Raw genomic sequence first — 23,702 nt, 5'->3', positions numbered from 1 at the left:
TCGGCCCAACCATTTCCGGGAAACTGATGTGAGTTCGTAAATTTTGAAAGATGGCCGCTTTTCCCGGGCACTTCCGAAACCGTCTATGGTGGTCAATGTAGTCAACGAAAGTTTGGTTGGCCGTCGGTGACCTAGAACAGCAAATTTAAGTTGTTTGAGAGACATTTTAGCGAAATTTTTACCTTTTTTGCTTTCATCGGAGTATCGGTTTGAATCACAATTTGCTATGTGATCGCACGCCACAACCTGTAACTCCGGAACCGGAAGTCGGATCGAGATGAAATTAAATAGCCATTTACGGGGACGCAATATCTTTCATTTGAGGCCAAGTTTAGTCGAATCGGTCTAGCCATCTCCGAGAAACCGATGTGAATGTTATTCTGAATTTGGATACCTCCGCCGGGGCTTCCGGAACCGATGATGGTGGCCAATGTGGCCAAATAGACTTTGAATGGATGTTAGTGACCTAATACTACAAATCGAAGCAGTTGTGGTCATATTTTGGAAAAATTTTCACCTCTATACATTCATTGCAGAATTTATTAAAACCGACATTTTCTGCGTGTTCGTACTCATCACCCTGTAATTCCGGAACCGGAAGTCGGATCCATTAGAAATTCAATAGCAGCCTATGGGAACGTTGCACCTTTCATTTGAGACTAAGTTTGTCAAAATCGGTTCAGCCATCTCTGAGAAAAATGAGTGACATTTTTGGTCACTTACACACACATACGCACATGCACACACACATACATACATACACACATACATACACACAGACATTTGCCGAACTCGACGAACTAAATCGAATGGTATATGTCACTCGGCCCTCCGGGCCTCCGTTAAAAAGTCGGTTTTCAGAGCAATTGCAATACCTTTCTATTGAGAAAGGCAAAAAGGAGCGAAATCGGTTAAGTCCCAAAAAGTCGATTTTCATAAAAACAAATTTTCGAGATAACATAAAATCTCGACGTTTCATGCATTTTAAAGATGTTTGGCATCAAAAATAAAATTTGAAAAAAATTTTGAGTTCCGGATTATATGGGAATTTTATATGTAACCGGACGGTTCAGTGTATATTTCCGAAACCATATATGCGATCCGTGCGAAATTTTATAGACATCTGTGGGGGTAATATAGCTATCATTTGGAACTAAGTTTGCGAAAATCGGCCCAACCATTTCCGGGAAATTGATATGAGTTCGTTAATTTTGAAAGATGGCCGTTTTTCCCGGGCACTTCCGGAACCGTCTATGGTGGTCAATGTAGCCAACGAAAGTTTGGTTGGCCGTCGGTGATCTAGAACTGCAAATTCGGTGCAAGTTTGAGACATTTTAGCGAAATTTTTACCTTTTTTGCTTTCATCGGAGTATCGGTTTGAATCACAATTTACTATGTGATCGCACGACACAACCCGTAAATCCAGAACCGGAAGTGGGATCGGGATGAAATTTAATAGTCATTTACGGGGGCGCAACACCTTTTATTTGAGACTAAGTTTGGTTGAATCGGTCTAGCCATCTCCGAGAAACCGATGTGACTGTTATTCTGAATTTGGATACTTCCGCCGGGGCTTCCAGAACCGATGATGGTGGCCAGTGTGGCCAAACAGACTTTGAATGGATGTTAGTGACCTAATACTACAAATCGAAGGAGTTGTGGTCATATTTTGGAAAAATTTTCGCCTTTATACATTCATTGCAGAATTTATTAAAATCACTATTAAGCGTATCCACTAGATAACACGTTCCATGGCTAATATTGAATGTTCATTTTGGGTCACATTGACCCCAACACATAAAGAAGGTTAATCAATTTGGCTTCAATTCAAACAATAATCGCCGAATTAATTTTAACATGAGTATTCTGCATTGCATCTAACTTATCTGCATATAATTTCTGTGTAGGTCCAGTTCAGAAAAAATGAACTCATCAAAAATTACCGAATCAGCTCCAAATGTCTGGAGTTCACGATAACATAACTCTCAAACCAACTCATTACCAGACATTACATTGTTTGCCTTCTTGGAGTGATTGCCCGTCCTATTGTGGGAGTTACTTCACTGCTGAGTAAAGCCATGTCAAGTGATCCTCGAATTTTTCGCAAAATCACCGATTTTCATGAGGTATATTTTATTGTATAGGGATTATTGTGAATAGCTTTTGGTATAAATATTTCGTTAAAACACCCTTTTCTCTTTGAAATATTAACCCTTAAACTTTATTGTATAATAAAATTGTAAATTTTATATCTCAAAAACTACTAAAGATAATTGAATGAATTTTTGTACACTTATAGAACGATATTAACACTATCTCACAAAAATATATCTATTGTATAATTGAGTAAATAACGGTACTTTGCATCTATTTAAAAATTTCAATTGCATTTTTTCTTGTGTTCTTCACGCTAAAAGTTTTCAGGAAGCATGTCAAATTACGCAGCAATCCTTCACCTTTAAAAATCTGTATTGATAATTTTTCATTTTTGTTCCTAACCAAAGTTATGGATGATTTTGTAACGGTGTGTTCCTTCAACGCATGGCCCACTTTGATGCAGCCCGCGAACACTTACATATTGGCAACGCCGGACGTCGCGACGTTCTAATGCGCATCGCTTTGGAAAAGCGTATCTCATGTCCAAAATTGCCATCTCTGATATTAGAGTAAAAAGACAAGCTTTTCTTTACGGATTATTGAGGGTAAATGTCTTTCGAGTGATTTGCATACTTTTTAGCGTTATTATATTTTTCGCGAGTTATTGAGCAGTGGACATGTTTGAACCTGCATGGAAACGATTTTTTGCTAAGTGACATATTTCACCACCTTTTTGTTAGTTGGTTTTGTCTGAGTGGTAGCACGGTATGTTTGCTCGCATTGTTGTTTATAATGTCGTTTTCGATTGAGAACCTAGACACTAACCCGGGTTAGTTGCTTCAAACAAACGTTTTTAATGGAACTGAGTTGGGTTCTCGCAAAACAGCGGTGGTGTGAGCGAACCCGAAATATTTTTCAGGTTGGAACAACTCGGTTTTCAGTTCAGTGACCATTCATAAATTACGTAACTCAAAAATTGCCCAAAATTGACTCTGCCTCCCCCCATGTAACAAATTGTCACAAATTTCTCCACTCCCCCCTCTCCTATTACGTAACAAATTCCTAGAATTTTTTTTCTTTTCGGTGAAAACATGTTACGTAACGATCTAGCTAACTCTCTCCTATGTCACATCATGTCACAACTTGTTGTACCCCCTAAAAGCGTTACGTAATTCATGAATGGTCCCTCAGTGGCGCATAACCTCGGTTCGGGACTGGCATCAAACAAACGCTTTGACAGCAGTTAGGTCTGAAACTGAGCTAGTTTCTGCCTCAAGCAAAAACGACATAAATAAGATCATTCGGTAAACAAAAACATGTGTAGTAAAATGCTGTTGTCATAAGTTGTTCCACTTTCCTGTGTAATGTTGTAGACAAATAATGTATTTGAATAAAATATAGACGTACTTTGACTTACAAAAGTGTCTTTGAAGATAGCAATAACATAAACTCATTACATAAGTTAAGTTTCGGTTATTTGCGATACAGTTTAATTGTGAGTAACGATAAATTATAATAAGAAAGTATTTATTAAACTACTATGATGCACTTCGGTCAAAAAAATATAAAATGATCTCAAAATATCCGGAAAACATTCATCTTCGTTAATCCCTATAGAAAAGTTTATTCTTTTGCAGCAATCGAGAGATGTAGTTTCTGTTAGCCATGCGATGCACACTTCCAACGCGATGCGAATTAGAACGTCGCGACGTACGGCGTTGCCAATATGTAAGTGTTCGCGGGCTGCATCAAAGTGGGCCATGCGTTGAAGGAACACACCGTTACAAAATCATCCATAACTTTGGATAGGAACAAAAATGAAAAATTATCAATACAGATTATTGAAGGTGAAGGATTGCTGCGTAATTTGACATGCTTCCTGAAAATTTTTAGCGTGAAGAACACAAGAAAAAATGCAATAGAAATTTTTAAATAGATGCAAGGTACCGTTATTTACTCAATTATACAATAGATATATTTTTGTGAGATAGTGTTAATATCATTCTACAAGTGTACAAAAATTCATTCAATTATCTTCAGTAGTTTTTGAGATATAAAATTTACAATTTTATTATACAATAAAGTTTAAGGGTTAATATCTCAAAGAAAAAAGGGAGTTTTAACGAAATATTTATACCAAAAGCTATTCACCATAATCCCTATACAATAAAATATACCTCATGAAAATCGATGATTTTGCGAAAAATTCGAGGATCACTTGACATGGCTTTACTCTGCTCTTTATTGCATTTGTTGTCTAGCAAATTTTTGGATTAGAGAAAAAATTACCGTTTAGTTTATATCATCGTCTTCCAAAGTCACGAAGACACTTTTATTTCAGTCTCATCGTGCTCTTTCCGCTGCATCACAGTCATTATCAAGACAGCATCATTTGATGTTTTCTTTTTCCTGTCTGCAATCTGTTGAATAATACAACTTCTTCATCAAACACGAACCTCGTGGAATGATCATTCAACTAGATACAGTAGAAGCTCGCGAGAATAAATACGGCAGTAATTTTTCGTGCGCTCAAATGGAACCTCGCAAAGGTCATGTTTCTTCGATTGAGTGAAAATACCCACCTAATACGAACCCTAGTGGCTCCAAAGTTACTTTTCCTCACGAGCTCCTACAGCACACTTGCGCATTTGCAGTTCAATGCAAGAACAGAGACCACAGCCTGCCTATGTCATCGTTTGGACCCCCTTGCGCGGTTGGACAATTTCCTCGTGCTTCTCACATCATTGAAACGATCGCGGTGGGGCATTGTTACATGCCAGTCAGTGGTGCCTTGGTGGCGAAAATTGAACGGTTTATTTGTCGCAGTTGATGGCGGCGAGAAAATTTCAAAACCTGTGCTGTAGGGGTGGCTTTGTTTGAGTAGACTAGACATGTTGAATGTGGTGCCTGAAGGCTGATCATCTCTAACCTCAGCAATATGCTACCTAATGCATTCCAAAATAAACGTGAAGGGAAAACCAGAAGCTTCGATACGAAATTACGCGGCTTGATCCGTGAATGATGTAATGAACGAGTGATGTGATGGTGGCTTCCATGTTGGTAAGATTGGTTGGTTGGGTTTTTTATAACTTTTCAAGTAGTAGATGAGAAGTTACACAGATATGAAGACAATTCTTAGGTTTGCTTCTCGTGCTTTACTGAGATATGGCAAGTCTTCTCATCGGTTTCTTAATGTCCTTTCGATGGTATGTAATCAGCACATAAAACATCACAGTGTCAGTCAGCATGGTTCTGATATCGACACTCATTCGTTCATTTAGTTATGTGATAGAAACTGTATTCAAAAAAAAGTGGATACTCCAAATAGGTTAAGAACATTAGGCCGGCTGTATCCCTACACAAACGTTCGCAACTTATCCTTGAACCGTTTCGTCAGGTTTGGGGCAGCGGTAGAGTCGACACATTCAACCACACTTTAAGTCAACTTAATTTTCAACCGCTAATAGCTCAACAGGGGAAAATATCGAAGTGTTTCAAGGGTTGGTTTCTAATGGTACTGTACATTATTGATTTTGTACATGTTTATGACAGTTTGAGCATATGTAGAAAGAAGTGTCTTGCAAGTTTACTTTAATTTTCCTGCACATATTTGGAGCCACAAGTACACATGACATGTTATGCTTTCTTCTACTACGAATATTATTTTTATTTTACAGGTTGATTGAATATTACAGTTTCATTATAGGAAAAACTTTGGAATGCTTATGTATTTATATAATATCATTATTGTTGTAAAATATATGGCATGTAATAACATACGAATGGAAGTATAAAGTATGTTTTTTGGTACTCCAATTGAGTGCATTAGTTTTAACTTATTTTGACTATTCTTCTACCCATCAGAATACTTCCACTTTCTCCTGGTAATGGGGCAAATGTTATGTTAGCGGATTTAGTCTGAAACATGTCGATTGCGAGGTTTGACAATATATCGACTACAATCTGGATTCATTCACTTCGTTACACACGTCTTTGTTTACGGTATTTAATTTTATGTTTTGAGCCAGTACAGAAGGTACAACACGATGAAACAACCGAATAAACTGTTTTGCTATTTCATAAAGTCATCTTTCGCAAATAACTGGAAAACCCCGCAGGGACTTACACATCAAAAGTCTAGTTCAACAGTCCAACAAGCTGCCGTGCAGCGACTCTGATCGCGATGATCACAGCTAATTATAAAGTACACCCTTTCTTCATGCTTTTTGGACCCAAGCAATGGCAATGGCTCAGACCATTTTTGCCGCATCTGATTTTTCCGACAAGATAAGTCTTTTGAAATGTGCTATAAAGCGTATCTAGCAAAACTGGTTCATGACACTTTTGATATACCAGTGTGAAATTGCTGAAACAGCAAATGGATTATATAACACAATTCAATTTTTTCAATGTTGTATCTACTGTGGATATGTAAAATAACATATTTGTTCATGGTTCTGTTATTAATATCATACTGGCAAATGATGACAATTTTTAAATGAAAAGTGGTATTCTCTAGAAGACGGGAATGTTCACTCGGGCTTTATCAAATCAATTCTTTTTTATATAACTGCATTTTTATATAACTTTTTTTATATAACTGCATTTTTTCATATAACTGCATTTATATAACTGCACTGCCACTATTCAAGTGCCATCATCACTGGCGGCTCCAGGGAGGGGCGCGGGGGCACGTGCCCCTTCGATTCGATCGGAAGCTGTTTTGGTAAAAAGATATTTGCATTTTTCTACTTCAACAAGCTAATATTTTTGAAGTGATCAACAAGGGGATCAGTTTGTTTTGTTCTTTGGAACATTTTTTTTATCCAAGTAAAACTCAATGAATTTAATTTGGTAACAAAAGTAGTTTCGAATTTTTCTTAGTAACAAGCAAAGTATAGTTTCTACTACGGTTGTGCCGGTAACGAAAATCCGTGCCGTGCCTTGCCTCGCGCGCATCGTGTTTTTATAGAATACCCAAGTAACCATAAGCATTAAGCCATTGCACTATATTGGCTATACATTTGCACTAATGTTGCATTGAAACTCCATTACAGCATTAACAACGCAATAAAGCTCTTTATTAGCATCAATAATGCATAACTGCACAGCCGACATATAGCATTATAGCTTGCTCTATATGCGTGTATAAAGCTGATATAACGCGTACATGCTTCAAGGATCTTTAAAGCATGTATGCTTTACAAGTGCATTTAATGCCATTATAGAGCATATAAAAAGCTGATATAATGCTATTGTATTGCCGTGGGTTTATTTTTTATGCAACTCTTCTTGAAGATTATATTCGGCATATTTCATTTCAATCGAACATATGCAATATAGTCCAGGAAGCAAACGCAGCGCACTTACCGTGAAGGACGAGGCAAGGTACCTCAGTTCGAGACATACTAAAGGTAATTTTCGTAAACTTTCATATCATGTGAGAACGAAAACCCATTAAGGATATTCATTACAATGCATTAGAACAGAGTCAATTACGGTTTTAAACAGAATATTTTATTTTAATTTTTTTCCTTTTTGCTCATCATACCGAAAGGAAACATAAGAAATGGTTTTAAAACCATGGCGGACAATGACAACCAACTGAAGCTTTTTAATAGCATTAGTAGTGCCAATATAAGGCTTTCAAATTTGACATTTGTACGCTTTTGCTATATAATAGCATTAGTACTGCAGAACCGAGCTGTCAATCTCCGCACAGTAATAGAACTATATTTCGCCTTTTCTAGCATAATATCAGCATTAAATAAGTATTTAGGGCTTCACGGCTTTTTAGGACAGCTTTATATGTGGATCTAAAGCAGATATTAGGCTACGTTATAATGCTTATTGGTTACTTGGGTACAGCCTAGAGTTAAAACTTGACGAGAATTAAAATGCCATCGCCTCCAGAAATCTATTCGGTGATAACTGAAGCTAAATGACACAGACACATCAGTAGAATGACGCAGTATAAGTAAACACAATGGTTACACTGGACTTTACAGACGCCTTCAACAATGCTAGTTGGGCTACAATCGTCGATTCGCTGCACAGACTGAGAGTTCCCGAGTACCTCTGTAGGATTCTGAGGAGCTATTTTCAGAACCGGAAACTGATTTACGAAACTGCCGCCGGAAAAAGAAGTATAACCGTGACAGCGGGCGTTCCGCAGGGTTCCATTTTTTGCCCAAATCTATGTAAAGGGCGAACACGAAATTATTACAACACATTCAACAGTGCATAACTTTTTTACCATTGGGTAAAAATCAACCAAATTTTGCACACTTTCTCATTGATGTGTATTGTGTACATGCCGTCAAACTCGAAGTCGTGTTTTTCGATTCAACGAAAATGGAGGTGAACCAACGCGAGTCGAGAGAACAAATTCTTTCCAAACACCTGGAATTTCTTGACCTGTCGCACCGGCAGTTGGGAAAAATGTTGAACATTCACCATTCAACCGTCTCCAGAGTGTTGAAGCGGTTCCAGGAGCGGTTGACGTTGAACCACGGCAAAGGAGCTGGAAGAAAACCGGGACCGGAGAACAAAAAGACGGAGGGAAATGTGAAGCGGATGATTAAAGCAAATCCCAACGTCTCCAGCCGTGATTTGGCTAAAAAGATCGGCATGTCGCAGAGCTACGTCCAGAATGCAAAGAAGAGAGCTGGACTACATACATACAAGGTACAGAACTTCCCAAACCGCGATGAGCGGCAACAATCGGCTAAAACTCGGGCACGGAAGCTCTACGAGAAGATGCTGACAAAATATGGCTGCTGTGTGATGGACGAAGAAACGTATATTAAAGCCGATTTTAAGCAAATTCCGGGGTTGGAGTTTTTCACCGGCAAGAGCAAGTTCTATGTGGACGACAAATTTAAGAAGAAGAAAATGTCGAAGTTCGCCTCCAAATATTTCATTTGGCAGGCCATCTGCTCTTGCGGACTAAGGAGTGAGCCTTTCGTGACAAAGGGCACAGTAAATGGCGAGATCTACAAATCTGAGTGCCTCGAGAAGCGCTTTTTGCCGTTCTTGCAGCAGCATGACGAAGCTCCGCTATTTTGGCCAGATTTGGCATCATGCCACTATTCTAAAAGTGTCCTGGAATGGTATGAGGCCAATTCTGTCCATTTTGTTCCAAAGGACATGAATCCGCCAAACTGTCCGGAGCTGCGCCCGGTGGAGCAGTACTGGGCAATGATGAAGCGGGAACTTCGGAAGAGCAAGAAGACAGTAAAAAACGAGGACATGTTAAGAAAATGGAGAAAAAACTGAGAAACTGGTACCGGATGACACTGTAAAGACTTTGATGGAGGGCATCAATCGGAAATGCGTCCAATTTTACACTCAAGGCTTCATCGATTAACTTTTCTTTTGATTTTTGAAGTAAATATATGTATAAAAATACCCTAAAATTTTGGTTTGATTTTAAACATTATAAGAAAGTTGGCGTGACATTTTCGGTGTCGCAATAATTTCGTGTTCGCCCTTTATGTATGACGGAGTGCTGACGCTGAGTCTCCCCAGGGGCGTGAAGACGTGATGCTCCTAGTGACCACTGGAGCTCCTAGTGATCACTAGAGGAAGTAGAATTACTCTCAACAGAGGCGATAGATGTTGTGGAAGACTGGATGCGCGAGAAGAAGCTGGCGCCTCACCACAAAACTGAGATGGTTTTGATCAGCAACCGAAAGGCATTGCAGCAGGCGAGAATTTCGATTGGAAAGTATACCATAACTTAAAGCGGGTAGTTACACAACTGAGAGTAATAGTAGACGATCGGCTACGCTTTAATAGCTATATCGACCACGCTTGCGGAGGGAGGGGGGCGTAAAAGTGATCTCGGCAATATCTCGGAACACATATCGGTTCAACAGGACGTTTAGGCTGATGGCCATATGGGTGGCTAGTGCGTATCGAACTTCCTCTTCAGAGGCAGTCTACGTGATAGCTGAAACGATTCCCTTAAACCTTCTACTCGAAGAAGATAGCGAGTGTTGTAGTGATCGAGGCACGAGAGGAGTTCGTTAACAAACCCGAGCTGATGCCTTGAGCAAGTGGCAACATTAGTGGGATAACGCTGTGGATTGATCCATCGACTAATTCCATGCCTGTCGGTTTGGGTGAACAGAGCGCACGGAGAATTGAATTTCCACATGCCACAGTTTTTGTTCGGGCATGGCCTTTTTAAAAAAGTATGTATCTGAATAGGCTCGGCCACGCGAGATCACCGTTCTGCATCGCGTGCGGTGATGTAGAGTAAACGTCTGAGCACATGGTCTTCGAATGCCCGTGATTCGAGCACGAGCAAAACGAAATGAGAACCATTGTCGGTGAGGACGTTAACATGAACAATATTGTCCAAAGAAAGGACAAACAAAAATTAGACGCAACGAACAGAAAAGTTCATCAGATCATGTCAGCGTTGCAAAGAAGATGGCGAGAGGAGCAACGACCACCAACGTAGCAGTACACGGCTTCAAGTCGTCGAGGCACCAATATAAACCGGAAGTTACACTCCAACCGGAATCGCTACACCGACCTTGGCACTCGACTAGTCAGTCTGCTGAAGAGGGATAAAGTATACCAACAGGTGCCATTGGAGTAGGCTAGCTCCTTCCTCCGGAATCGCAGGACTGACCTCGGCATCTAACCGACCATCGTGATAACGGTTACGAGTGAACTTTCGACGTCGGGAAATTTCTACATTGGAGTAGGCTACACACGCCGGGGACTAGTTCGTGTAGATTGTGAAGTAGCACTGGCAAATAGCCGTCAGGGCCCCTGTGAACGGGAAATCAACCCTTCAGCCGGAATCACAGGACCGACCTCAGCATCTGCCCGGGTAGCATCGGTTTCAGATCTTCCACCGCCAGGGAACTCTTCGTCGGAGTAGGAAAGATCCACCGTCGGGGACTATTCCGAGTAGTCTATAGCGAATTGATAGCTTGAATCGCCGGGGCACCAGTGCACCGGACGCAATCCTCCGCCCAGAATAGCCGGGCAGACCTCGGCATTCTACCGGATTACATCGAAGCAAGAATAACGCGTGCGTCAACGGTTGTGGGAGACATTCCTTCGTCCAGGAACTCTTCACCGAGGTAGACTAGTTCCACTGTCGGGGACTATGCCGAATAGCACCGAACGCGACAAACCACCAGTATAGGGTCCTCGGGGCATCAGTGAACCAGAAGCCACCCTCCAACCGGAATCGCTGGATCTGTCACCGCATCCAACTGGTCAACGCAGAGAGGAGCGCATGTAGAATATCATGCTGCGTATTATCACGACCACCTAGACCTGGAATCAAGTGAAGTGCATGAATACAGCCTCCTCCCAAAGTAGTCATTTCAAATGTAATCAAGGGGATCAGGCAAATGTCGGCCTCCTTGGTGGAGATTCGATGAGTATGGTTTAGAGTAATCTTTTCTCTTCAGAGTCCCTTACTCTGGCACACGATGGATGAAATCACTCGAAATGGAAGACTATGGTGTAACTATTGAACGTGTGCTGGGTCGGCGTAAAAGCACTAAGTAAAAAAAAAACACACACACACAATTGAACCCCATTGACAACCATTGAAGCATGTCCTTACTGTTATGACAGCTGGATAGATTTTGTCATAACGTAATTGGGCCATCATGGGACTGCTGATACTAATTTTCTTGCCACAGGAACAGTTCCCTTGCCAAACCATTTGTTTCGAAAACAAACTTTATTCTGCTAGAAATCGTGAGCAGTAGCCTTGTAAAATTCGAGCCCCTGTATTAACTTGAAATAGGTTTTCGCATAAGTTCCATCGTCGATCACGACAAATCCATCAAATTGGCCATACAGCTAAGGGACCCGGGTTCTAACCAGTTTATGTTGTTTGGGGCTACTGTTAGGTTGTTTTTTTTCTCGGTAACATTTGTAGCCTTATCAAAGACGGATTCACCACACAGTTCAATGTTCAGTTTTTTCGCCTTAATGGCATAGATTTTTAACGAATAAACCAAACATTAATAGTCCTAAGTGACTTCCTTGTGTGAAACCTATAGGCATTTCAACTAAGATTGAGCCTGAGCTACCAGCCCTTCAAAGGCTGCGTTAAGATATTGGATTTCAATCAATGTCAACGAGAGAGAATTAACGCTTTTCAACAGACTGACTCTCATTGAATGTGGTTGAATCACCACTTGTACTTGAACTTGTGCTAGTCGGTCTCTGGTTGGTTTTACGGAAATCTACTTTTCGTGGAACGAGGGATTCGTCTGAATCAGTGCAATGCAAAGGATGCCAATTTAAAGGATGACTTCGGCCGAATAGGCATCAATTGACTAACAGGACCTTATTTGTTTGAAAAATGGTAACCAGATCTTCGTGTTTCTTCTCAGTTGCTAAATCAAGAGTCACACAAGGAAGCAATATGTGTACATTACTGTAGACGCTGTTATTCAAGGACGAAGAATTTGTATATGGTGTTGGGGCAGTAAAATTGCCCTACGACATCAAACAGAATTTCAATTAGTGAAATCAGTGAAAGTAAATTGAAAATTCGGTTGCGCAAAATTGGACTTGACTAACTGGAGAACAAAACCATTTACCACGTGTTGTTTATGTTAACAAAATCAATAGCGAAATGGACTATAGTAGAGAGAAAATAATAGTGATTGCATTCAAGAATGATGTAATTTGTCTAACTATTCGCTAATCTGTAAATAAAAACCGTGTTTAGAAATAAGTTTCCAAAACTCGACGCTATTTTGTCAGAAAGGTGTGCTTCCCCTTTGTCTATGTCATTTGCATCACCTTCCGAAGCATTCAATTTCGTCCCGCAATCGTTTTAAATCTAAATAAGTCAGACAATTATCTGAATTTGGGGCGGACATAGCGTAGTTGGTAAATCGATTGCCTTGTACGCTGATCATCCGTGTTGGATTCCCAACCTTTCACATGGGAACCTGAACCGCTAAGATCTGAGCAAATTATTATTTTCTGATATCTAAAAACAGTGACGTTTCTTAACTGAGACTCGAGAAATATTTCGATAAGAATCATTTAGCGAATTTCAGTTTCTTAATTTTTTCGATGCGTGGAAATTTCCCAGTTGAGTTTAGTGTGCAACGAAAGCTGTCTACACTTTTTCTTACTCGGTACAATCATAGGCGGCTCCAGCCGGTTGACAAAGGGAGGGGGGCACACCTCACTGATAAAACAGTGTTGAATTTTGGAAACTTATTTATCAACACCGGTTCGCATTTAGAGTTTGGCGAATAGTTGAACAAATCACACCATCCTTGAATGCAATCACTATTTTTTTCTTAACTAATCTTCTTTTTACTACAGCTCGTGGTGATTTTTTTTGAATCGTACCTTTTGGTGAACCTGAAGGGTTTTTGCTATAACAGATTTGTTAGCTATCTAAACTAAAAAAAGCATTTTCAGTAGTGTCGACGTACATCAAAATTACAGAAAAACGAAATAACATTTTGATATTAGTTTCAAATTCGAATGTTAATTTGATTTCATGTTGTGATTGTCAAATAAGATATAAAAGTTTATTCTCATTTTGTTGCACTTATTTGTTTGTTTATTTCATGCATCAAATTGATTTTTCGCTTTGTTATTTACAAGTAATTTCAACAACTCAATGAATTTCAAAACATATAAATTCTGCATCTTTGAAGAACAGCGTGTACGGTGATGTACCCATATTGGTTCCTTGTGCGACTGCTGATTTGTTGCTAAACTGAGAAGAAACGCGAAGATATAGATACCATTTTGCCAGACAAATAAAATGCCAGTCAGTCAGTAGATGTCTACTCGGTCGAAGTCTACCTTTAAATTGTCATTCTTTGCCTTTCACTGATTTAGGCAAATTCCTTGTTCCACGAAAAGAAGATTCCCGTAAAAATAATACAAATTATTCTCATCCCTTAGGGTCGTCCTACCTTCACTATTGGTGTTCGAGATCGAAAATAGTAATCGCATGTCGACTGAAATCGATTAACTTTGCAACTACCAAAACCGAAATTTTACTTTACCTTATTTATCTGAAGGTTCCAAAAGTGTCCCAAATGAGTTTTTATTTTTGTTAGACTCTGATGTTCATAATTCATTTTTAAACGCTTGCAAACTTTAAAAATATTTTTTGTCAGACTAGTTCGAAATTATTTCGAACTATTTCAAGCTCAAATATTTTCACATTCAATATTTCAACGTGTTAAAATGGACTCTTTGTTAATCGATAATCCACTAAATAAAACTAATTATGAAGATAAATATATTTTCAGTTTTTTTATTCTAATTGGATTAGAATTTTTCGAGCTTTATATATATATATATATATATATATATATATATATATATATATATATATATATATATATATATATATATATATATATATATATATATATATATATATATATATATATATATATATATATATATATATATATATATATATATATATATATATATATATATATATATATATATATATATATATATATATATATATATATATATATATATATATATATATATATATATATATATATATATATATATATATATATATATATATATATATATATATATATATATATATATATATATATATATATATATATTAAATCGGTTATTCACTTGCTCATTTTTGAAAAATAGCAACCCGACAATTTCAGGAAAATATATCCAGTCATATTATCCATACATCAGTACATAGAAAATTACAAATATTAAACTCGGAAAAAAGTTGTCTTTAAAAATATATGATTATTTCGAAGAATGATCAAAGTCATCCCGGTTTACGGTAACAAAATTTCAATCGCTGTGCTGTATCCTTTTAAAATATACAACAGGCAGCAAAAATAGATTGAACTATATCAAGCTTAATAGAAACAGTTAAATCGCACCGATGCGACGATAAACGCTTGTCCATTCAGTGAGCGGAGGTGGCGCCTTGCGGAAAATCTTATGCAAATTCAAGTTTTGACTGGTGCGAATACCGGATACGACTCGTACGGAACACAACGCCGTGAAAGTGCCACCGACTTCATAACTACGCTGTCTTTTGCCAGGAGGCAGTCGCTTTGCCGAAGCTTGCGTTTTAACCTTCCACCCGAAATAGACGGTGATCTGTAAAGCACCACTTAAGACTCCTCTGCTGATTGGAGGAAAAAAAGCCGGCCGTCGTTAACCCTTTCGCGTCAAATGTTATTATGTTTGCGACTCTTAGGACTTTCGGAGAAAAAAGAGATCATTTCAAAAATTTTGGAATATTATTTTACCCAAGAACTTAAAATAACTTACAGGGTTACACTACTGTAAACTATATTAAAAATAAAATCGAAATTTTTTATTGACCCAAAATATGCATTCGGATCTTACAAATGATTTGCCAAAAAATGATAATAACTAAATGTTTAAATTTGCAATTCTACTGCAGTGCCTTTCAAGCAAATTCCGAGCTTGCTAAAAACTTTATACGCGTTTTTCTCGAAATCTAGTTTGTCCTATTACCCGGTTCAACGATACTCAATTACTTAGTTAGAAAAGTTAGTAAATGTTCTTTAAACGTTTTTTCAATTGGGATTTTCTGACAACTGAATTAAAAAATGATTTTCATTTTTTTTATTGTGTGTGATGTGCGGATTATTTTCGATATTTATATATATAAGTATATATATATGATATATATATATATATATATAATATATATATATATATATATATATATATATATATATATATATATATATATAATATATATATATATAGATATATATATATATATATATATATATATATATAGTATAGATTACTAGTATAATATATATAGATATATATATTATACTATATATAATATATATAATATTATATATATATATATAATTATATATATATATATCTATATTATATATATATATATATATATATATAATATATATATATATATATACAGGGTGTTTGGTTCATGGTTAAGAATCTCTCGGGGGTGATAGACTGCCATATTTGGAGAAAAAAATTGTTCTACACATACCACCAAATCTCAACCGTTACAGAGTTATTGAACTTTTTGTGTAAAAAACTTATTTGTATTAAAATGCCTCTAACTTTAAAAGTATACTTTGTATTTTAAATATTTGAGTTCTATTCGAAAGGTGAGAAAATTTCCTATTGAATGGTGTTCTCATATCTTTTAAGTAATTAGTTTTAATTACCTTTTAGCTGTAAAGTAGTTAAAAGTTAGTGTTTTTGAGGAGGTTTTTGCTAATTTTCTCGAAATAATGAAGTATGATTATAGCAATATCCATTATCCAAAAGTTGGGTTTTAGAACGATTTATCATTTGTTCTTGGACGTCATATTTCTATCTCTTCTCATTTCTTTGTAATTTCATTACTATACTTTTCCTGTAACCGACTTGCAAGTGCTTAAAAGACTATAATCTAAAAAATATGCTTTATATCGTTATTTACAAGATTTCATTGGAAAGCTGAGAAAATGTGCTATCAGTGTATGTACAAATATCTTTTAGTTAAGTGTACTAAATGATTTTTTACTAACGAAATAACTCAAAATTTGTGTTTTTGGAGAGTTTTTTAATTATTCTAATTATTAATCAACAAAATTTATCGTTACTATTTTTCATTTGATGCTCCTTTATGTTCTCTATAACTTTTTTTCGACACTTTGTCTAAAGCTCTTTTCATTTTGCTGCTATTTAATAGTTAACACAGCATGAGCTCGCCACAAATGTAGTGGGTTCGAAATCGTTATTTTTCCACATGAAACGATGTGATAAACACGATTTTGCGTCGAACCAAAAGAGATAATTAAATGAAGTCAAAGAAAGAACTGTAGAACTTGCTGAGATGCATTATTTCCATGATAATAATGGTGATGTTTATTATTTACTATTTTAAGAAAATTAATGAAAATGCTAATAATAGCACTAACTTTTAAACTAATTTACTTTTAAAAGAATACTAAATTCACTTAACTGAAAGGTATTAATGCATTTTTCACTGTAAAATTTTCATGGCTATCGAATAAAAAGAAAAAAAGTACAATAAGTGCCATAATTTTTCAATTAGAGCTGTTACTAGTGAAAATGAGATAAAAATATCCAAGTTGAATAACCCAAAATCATGAAAATAAGAAAAGATAAGTGTATCATGTCAAAGAACGAATTAAGCACCTCATCAAGACTAACAATCTGAATTATTTAAATGATGAGGTTAACTATTAGGATTTTCAAGAAATGAACGAAAAATCGTTCAAAATTGTTTAATTTTCAATAAATTACTTTGAAAAGGCTACTTAAACTCATTAGCTGAAACATCTGAGGGCATCACTGAATGCAAAATTTTCTCACCTTTCGAATGGAACTAAAACATTTGAAATACAATGTATACTTTTAAAGTTAGAGGTATTTTAAGACAAATAAGTTTTTTACACAAAAAGTTCAATAACTCTGTAACGGTTGAGATTTGATGGTATGTGTAGAACAATTTTTTCTCCAAATATGGCAGTCTATCACACCCCGAGGGATTCTTAACCATGAACCAAACACCCTGTATATATATATATTATAGTATATATATATATATATATATATATATATATATATATATATATAGATATTATATATATATATATATATATATATATATATATATATATATATATATTATATATATATATATATATATATATATATATATATATATATATATATATATAGGACTTATAGTTTTTTTGTAATCGTGCATGGAGTTTTAAAAATCACAATCGCATCAAAACCGCGAGTGTTATGTCGGTGGTAAACGAGTTTTTTTATGTGTGCTGTTCTTCTCGCATACCATTTACCATCTATTGAGCCGATCTTAATCGAATGCGGTTTTGTAGTATTAGATCCAGGCAAAAAAAAAACTGCGGCCGTCGATCTTTTTCAACCCTCTCAGGACCACAATATAGTAGATGATTCTGCATTCAGCAATATTCTCAACCGGAAGTCACCATCTTGGATTTCAAATAGGTTCTAATTGTCCATTTTCATCATCCACTTGTCAGGCCCATATATATATATATATATATATATATATATATATATATATATATATATATATATATATATATATATATATATATATATATATATATATATATATATATATATATATATATATATATATATATATATATATATATATATATATATATATATATATATATATATATATATATATATATATATATATATATATATATATATATATATATATATATATATATATATATATATATATATATATATATATATATATATATATATAGGACTTATAGTTTTTTTGTAATCGTGCATGGAGTTTTAAAAAGAGTGATTTTCATAAAAAAAGCTAGCTTTAAAATTTTTAGAAGCAAAAGAATCAAATTAAAGGAAACTTACAGCCATGCGTAACATCAGTTATACTCTGAAACAATGCAAGAATATTCTCTAATGATAAGTCCAACGATTGAAGCAAATAAATCGATTCTTTGAAACTGACTGAAACTCCTTTAAGGTTATAAGATATGCTTTTAGGTATTTTGAAGGAGAACAGTTTATCTTAATATACTGAACTTCTAGCTTTCGTTAAAACGTTACACACTGTAACCGGGGGTTCGTAAATTGAATTAATTCGTTAAAAAGTGTTCATTATTTGGAATTTATTTATTTATTTATAGTTTGCTCCACATTCTTACTAAAATTCGTTGGTTGAGCAATATTCTCGGTAATCCTAACAATATGGGTATTTTTGGAATGGGCCTGACAAGTGGATGATGAAAATGGACAATTAGAACCTATTTGAAATCCAAGATGGTGACTTCCGGTTGAGAATATTGCTCAACCGGAAGTCGCCATCCAGGGTTATTGTGAACATTGCTCAACCGGAAGTCGCCATCTTGGATTTCAAAAAGGTTCTAATTGTCCATTTTCATCATCCACTTGTCAGGCCCATTCCAAAAATACCCGCATTGTTATAACAATGCGAGTTTTTTTGGAACGGGCCTGACAAGTGGATGATGAAAATGGACAATTGGAACATTTATGAAATCCAAGATGGCGACTTCCAATTGAGCAATAATCACGATAACCCTAACAATATGAGTATTTTTTGAACGGGCTTGACAAGTACATGATGAAAATGGACAATTGGCACGTTTTTCAAATCTAAGAGTTCGCCATTTTGGGCTTCAAAATAACTTCAGATATCGATTTTCGTCATGTAGGGGAACATGGGGAGGCTTGACCAGGTTTTCAGTTAAACCTTCATAAATCTCTAAAAAGTTTGCAATCCTTCCAAAGTCACTTAGGTATAATGTGCAAGGGTATTGTGCATGTTCATGATTTATTGCAGAATTTTTAATTTACTTTTTCAAAAGTTATAGTAGTTTTTCTGTGATCGTTTTTTTTTGGTCAAGTCATCCCACTGTGGGGAGACTTGACCAAGGCCTGGGGAGACTACACCAAGAGAATTTTGAAAAATTAGAACAAAAAATAATGGCGTAAAACATACTGTAATCCTTTTTCTTCATATTGTAGAGATCCTTAGGTAGCAGTAAAAAATATAAAAGGGTTGCATTTTATAGATTTCGACTGTTTTTAATGCACTTCCTTGCAAGGATTAACTGTACTGCTTACATTGCATGTTCACACATCACGAAATCAGCCGTATTTCTGCTAACTTTGTTATTAGTACTAAAAGATATAGACTGATGTTTGATGTGGGATTTTTTGTGGCGTGATTGACGCAACGTGATTTACATTAACAGTAGGTACAACAGCACAGTAAATATTAGAAAATTGCTATATTTCACCCTAAGGAGGAAAATTTGGTAAAAACCAAAATTTCTCACTAGGGTGAAAATTTGTTGGTAAAACCAGTCTTTGTACTTGAGGGCACAAATCCTTATTTCATACTCAGTTGCGTTTCGGCTTCGCCTCATCAGAAACCGACACTAACTTATTGGCGCTAATCTATTCCGACAATAAGTTAGTGTCGGTTTCTGATAAGGCGAAGCCGAAAGGCAACTGAGTATGATTAGAATTTTTTTATGTTTCTTCAGCCTATTGCCACTTGGACATGTCCCCCCATAAAATCTTGGTCAAGCCTCAGTAATGTATCAGTATTTTAAAAGTAATTATTAGTCGAGTAGATATGTTCATACAAAGTTTGATAAAAATTACATCATTTTACATTATTTTTTTAATTACGTAATATTTTCTATCAGGAAAGGATTTTCCATTCCAAACTTTTAGAATTACCTTAAGGGACCTAAACAAGCATAAAAATATTTTTGAATTTTTTTAAGAACCTAATAGAACACGTTATAGCCAATAATAGAATTCTGCGCTTGGTCAAGTCTCCCCATGTTCCCCTACTAGTCAATCCAGTGCCGAAAATATCCATATTGTTGAGGTTTTAGAAAATTTATCTCAACCGGAAGTCGCTATCTTGGATTATAAAGACATCGATTCCCGTCATGCACTCGTCAACCCTATTCCGAAAACTACCATATTGTTGAGGTTATAGAGAATTTATCGAAACCCGAATTACAAAATGGCCTAAGACATTAATTTGACTCGTGATAAGGACATAGTTTTTGATTTTTTTAAAAGAAGTTTCAGATTAGGACATCATTATTGCGAGCGATTGCGGCCTGTTAATGACTTACGTTTATATTTAAATAAATAAATAAATAAATGAATAAATAAATAAATAAATAAATAAATAAATAAATAAATGAATAAATAAATAAATACATAAATAAATAAATAAATAAATAAATAAATAAATAAATAAATAAATAAATAAATAAATAAATAAATAAATAAATAAATAAATAAATAAATAAATAAATAAATAAATAAATAAATAAATTAATTAATTAATTAATAAATCAATAAATCAATAAATCAATAAATCAATAAAGGTTTATCAATTTTTAATGCTCCACTAAGGGCCGATTTCTTCACCCTCGCTTAACTTTTAAATCCGGTTCACCAGTACGTCTAAACCTGGCTTAAACGCTAAGCGAGGGTGAAGAAATGGGCCATAAGGGTCAAGAAGTGCTTGCTAGCTTAGCAAGTTTGCTTTGTTGGTGTAGGTAGCACTTCGGTGAAATTCTCGTGTTTGAGTGCAAAGAAAACTCGAATCGAGTGCCCCTATTGTTGCGTTGAAGATGGCAGACGCTGCTCTAACCAACGGCTTCAAATAGGTAGGGTGATAATGAAAACATTGTCAAAATAGGCTCATCACCCTACCGTGCGCAATAGCGATGAGTGTCGACATACAGCAAAAGCATGCACCACTGTGTTGCTTTGACTTTTCAAAATGTCCCGTTAGACCAGTTATTCGGGAAGTGGAGAAATTATTAAAAATTCTGATGGAGCTCAATCTGGCAGAAGTTAACACCCTTCAACTGCATCATATTTCACATCAAGTGCTAATTATGTTCAAGGACATTACCCAAGCGAAGTCGTTCGTTTCGCGAAACAATATGCAGCACACCGCTGAATGCGGCAACGTTAAAATTAGCATCCCCGTATATATTCACAATGACTCTATAGAACTTCGCTTACATGACTCATCCTCGCGCACCTCCGACATCGTGATTAAAAAATACATGCCAGGAAACGGAGAGGTGGATTCCGTCACAGCTGATACTTGGAGGAACTTCTTCCCGGGTGTATCAAGTGGTGTTCGTGTGGCGAGAATGCGCCCGATCAAACCAATCCCTTCTTACGTGACCATTATAGGCAGATCAATCGAAAACTGGATTTTTGATCAGAAAGCGCTGGTCACGCACCAAGGACAGATTCTTACGTGCCAATTCTGTTATGAAACACAACACTACGGAAAACCCTACGCAGAAGCAGCTAAGGAAAGTTCACCTACTACAAGCAAAACAACACGCAATCGTCTTATGCACAAACTGCTGCTAACCCAATATCTACCAGTGCAGCGAAATTTCAAAATCAGTTACCTATTTCTGCTTGTATTTACCGAAACCAACATTCAGCTTCACCGCCTCTCCCATTCATTAACTTTCCAACTGACTGAAATTTTATGCAGAATCGAATGCTTGAATGCAGAGGAAATATAAATTCCTTCACATTTATTTGTTATTATGTGGACGGTTTGAAGGCAGAAGTTGGCATCTTCTACATTTTCGAGTATAAATGAACTTCGTAATCTATATCTGGTGCACAAAATTCAGTTTGCTTCTGAAACCAAACATGTCCGAACCTGAATACGCTGCGTCGAGAGAACGAATGTCGAGGGAAACGAACCTAAAATTTCATTCATCGCAGCGGGCATGAATTGAATTTCGTTTCCTTTCAAGTTCACGCAGGGATGTCAACTTTTTTAAGCTCTGATATCTACGTATCTGCAATGGCTCAAAAACAACTATGCCCAATATCTCCAAGCCAACAACCAGTACCACCAACAAAGAAGCGAGTGACTAAGAGGACAAATTCACAATAGCGAAGAAGAACAAGAAACAAACAATCAATCGACCGTGAACATCAAGAAAGCAGCACCGATGAGAACATGGCAGCGAAATATAACGTGATAGAAGGCAGATTGATTGATGTACAGTGCAGTGCACAGCTTCAAAGCGCTTCATCACCCAGAAAGAAGATCTCAACACGCAGCAGTAAACTGCGTCAATAAGACCCAACGAATGTAGTGAGATTTAATTTTCTTTCTCAGTTATGCTAACGTGTTGAGTCATGTCAAATAAACAAATAAAAAATTAATGATGTAGATCTGTAAATGCGAGTAATTTTGCACCCATTTTAAAGAGTTTTGGTCATTTTGACATCATGACGGTACAAGTTTAAACTGAAATTTTACTGTGCTTGCAATATGTTCAATCCATAACTCCGGAGTTAGACAATAAAATCAATAGGACCCAGTGGGAGCGTTATACCGTACATTTGAAACTAAGAATACACACACGGAATATTTTGGCATGCTCCCATTTTGGCACACTCCGACTTTGGCAACAAATGGGTTCCGTTTTTGGCAACATTCTTGTTGTACATAATAAGGCTTTGAAAAATGTGCAATAGATATTTTTTTCCAAACATGGGAGTCATATTAACCCTCAAAGGCGCCAACCTTTTTTTTAAATTTTGTCAAAATTGTCTCATATTTTCAATACATTACCGTGATCATTTTGAGATGTCTTAGGCAATGTTGTTTTAAAACAGCGTTATGCATTTAAGGGTTAACTATATTTTACACTATACGTGTCATATTTAATGATTACAATATGTATAGAAATGTATTATTTATGTATAATATAACTGGTAACAGTGTAACTAGTGTCTGACGGAATCAATTTTTATAGCAAGACCCAGAGTCTGTGCACTTTAAGTACAGAGGAATGCGCTACGCAGCATAATAAAACGAGTTCTGGAGAAAATTTTCAATAGAACCTTAGTAACATTGCGAGCCTCTTTCTCTTTCTATTATTACGACGTCACTACAAAACTTGACACTAAATTTTCAGTACATATCGAAAGCCCGTATTTAGGAAGGCAAAACGGGTAGCTCC

This window comes from Topomyia yanbarensis, chromosome 2 (genome assembly GCF_030247195.1).
Source record: "Topomyia yanbarensis strain Yona2022 chromosome 2, ASM3024719v1, whole genome shotgun sequence".
Classification (NCBI taxonomy): Eukaryota; Metazoa; Arthropoda; class Insecta; order Diptera; family Culicidae; genus Topomyia; species Topomyia yanbarensis.
The sequence above is the reverse complement of the archived record's forward strand: the minus strand, read 5'-3'. Positions refer to the sequence as shown.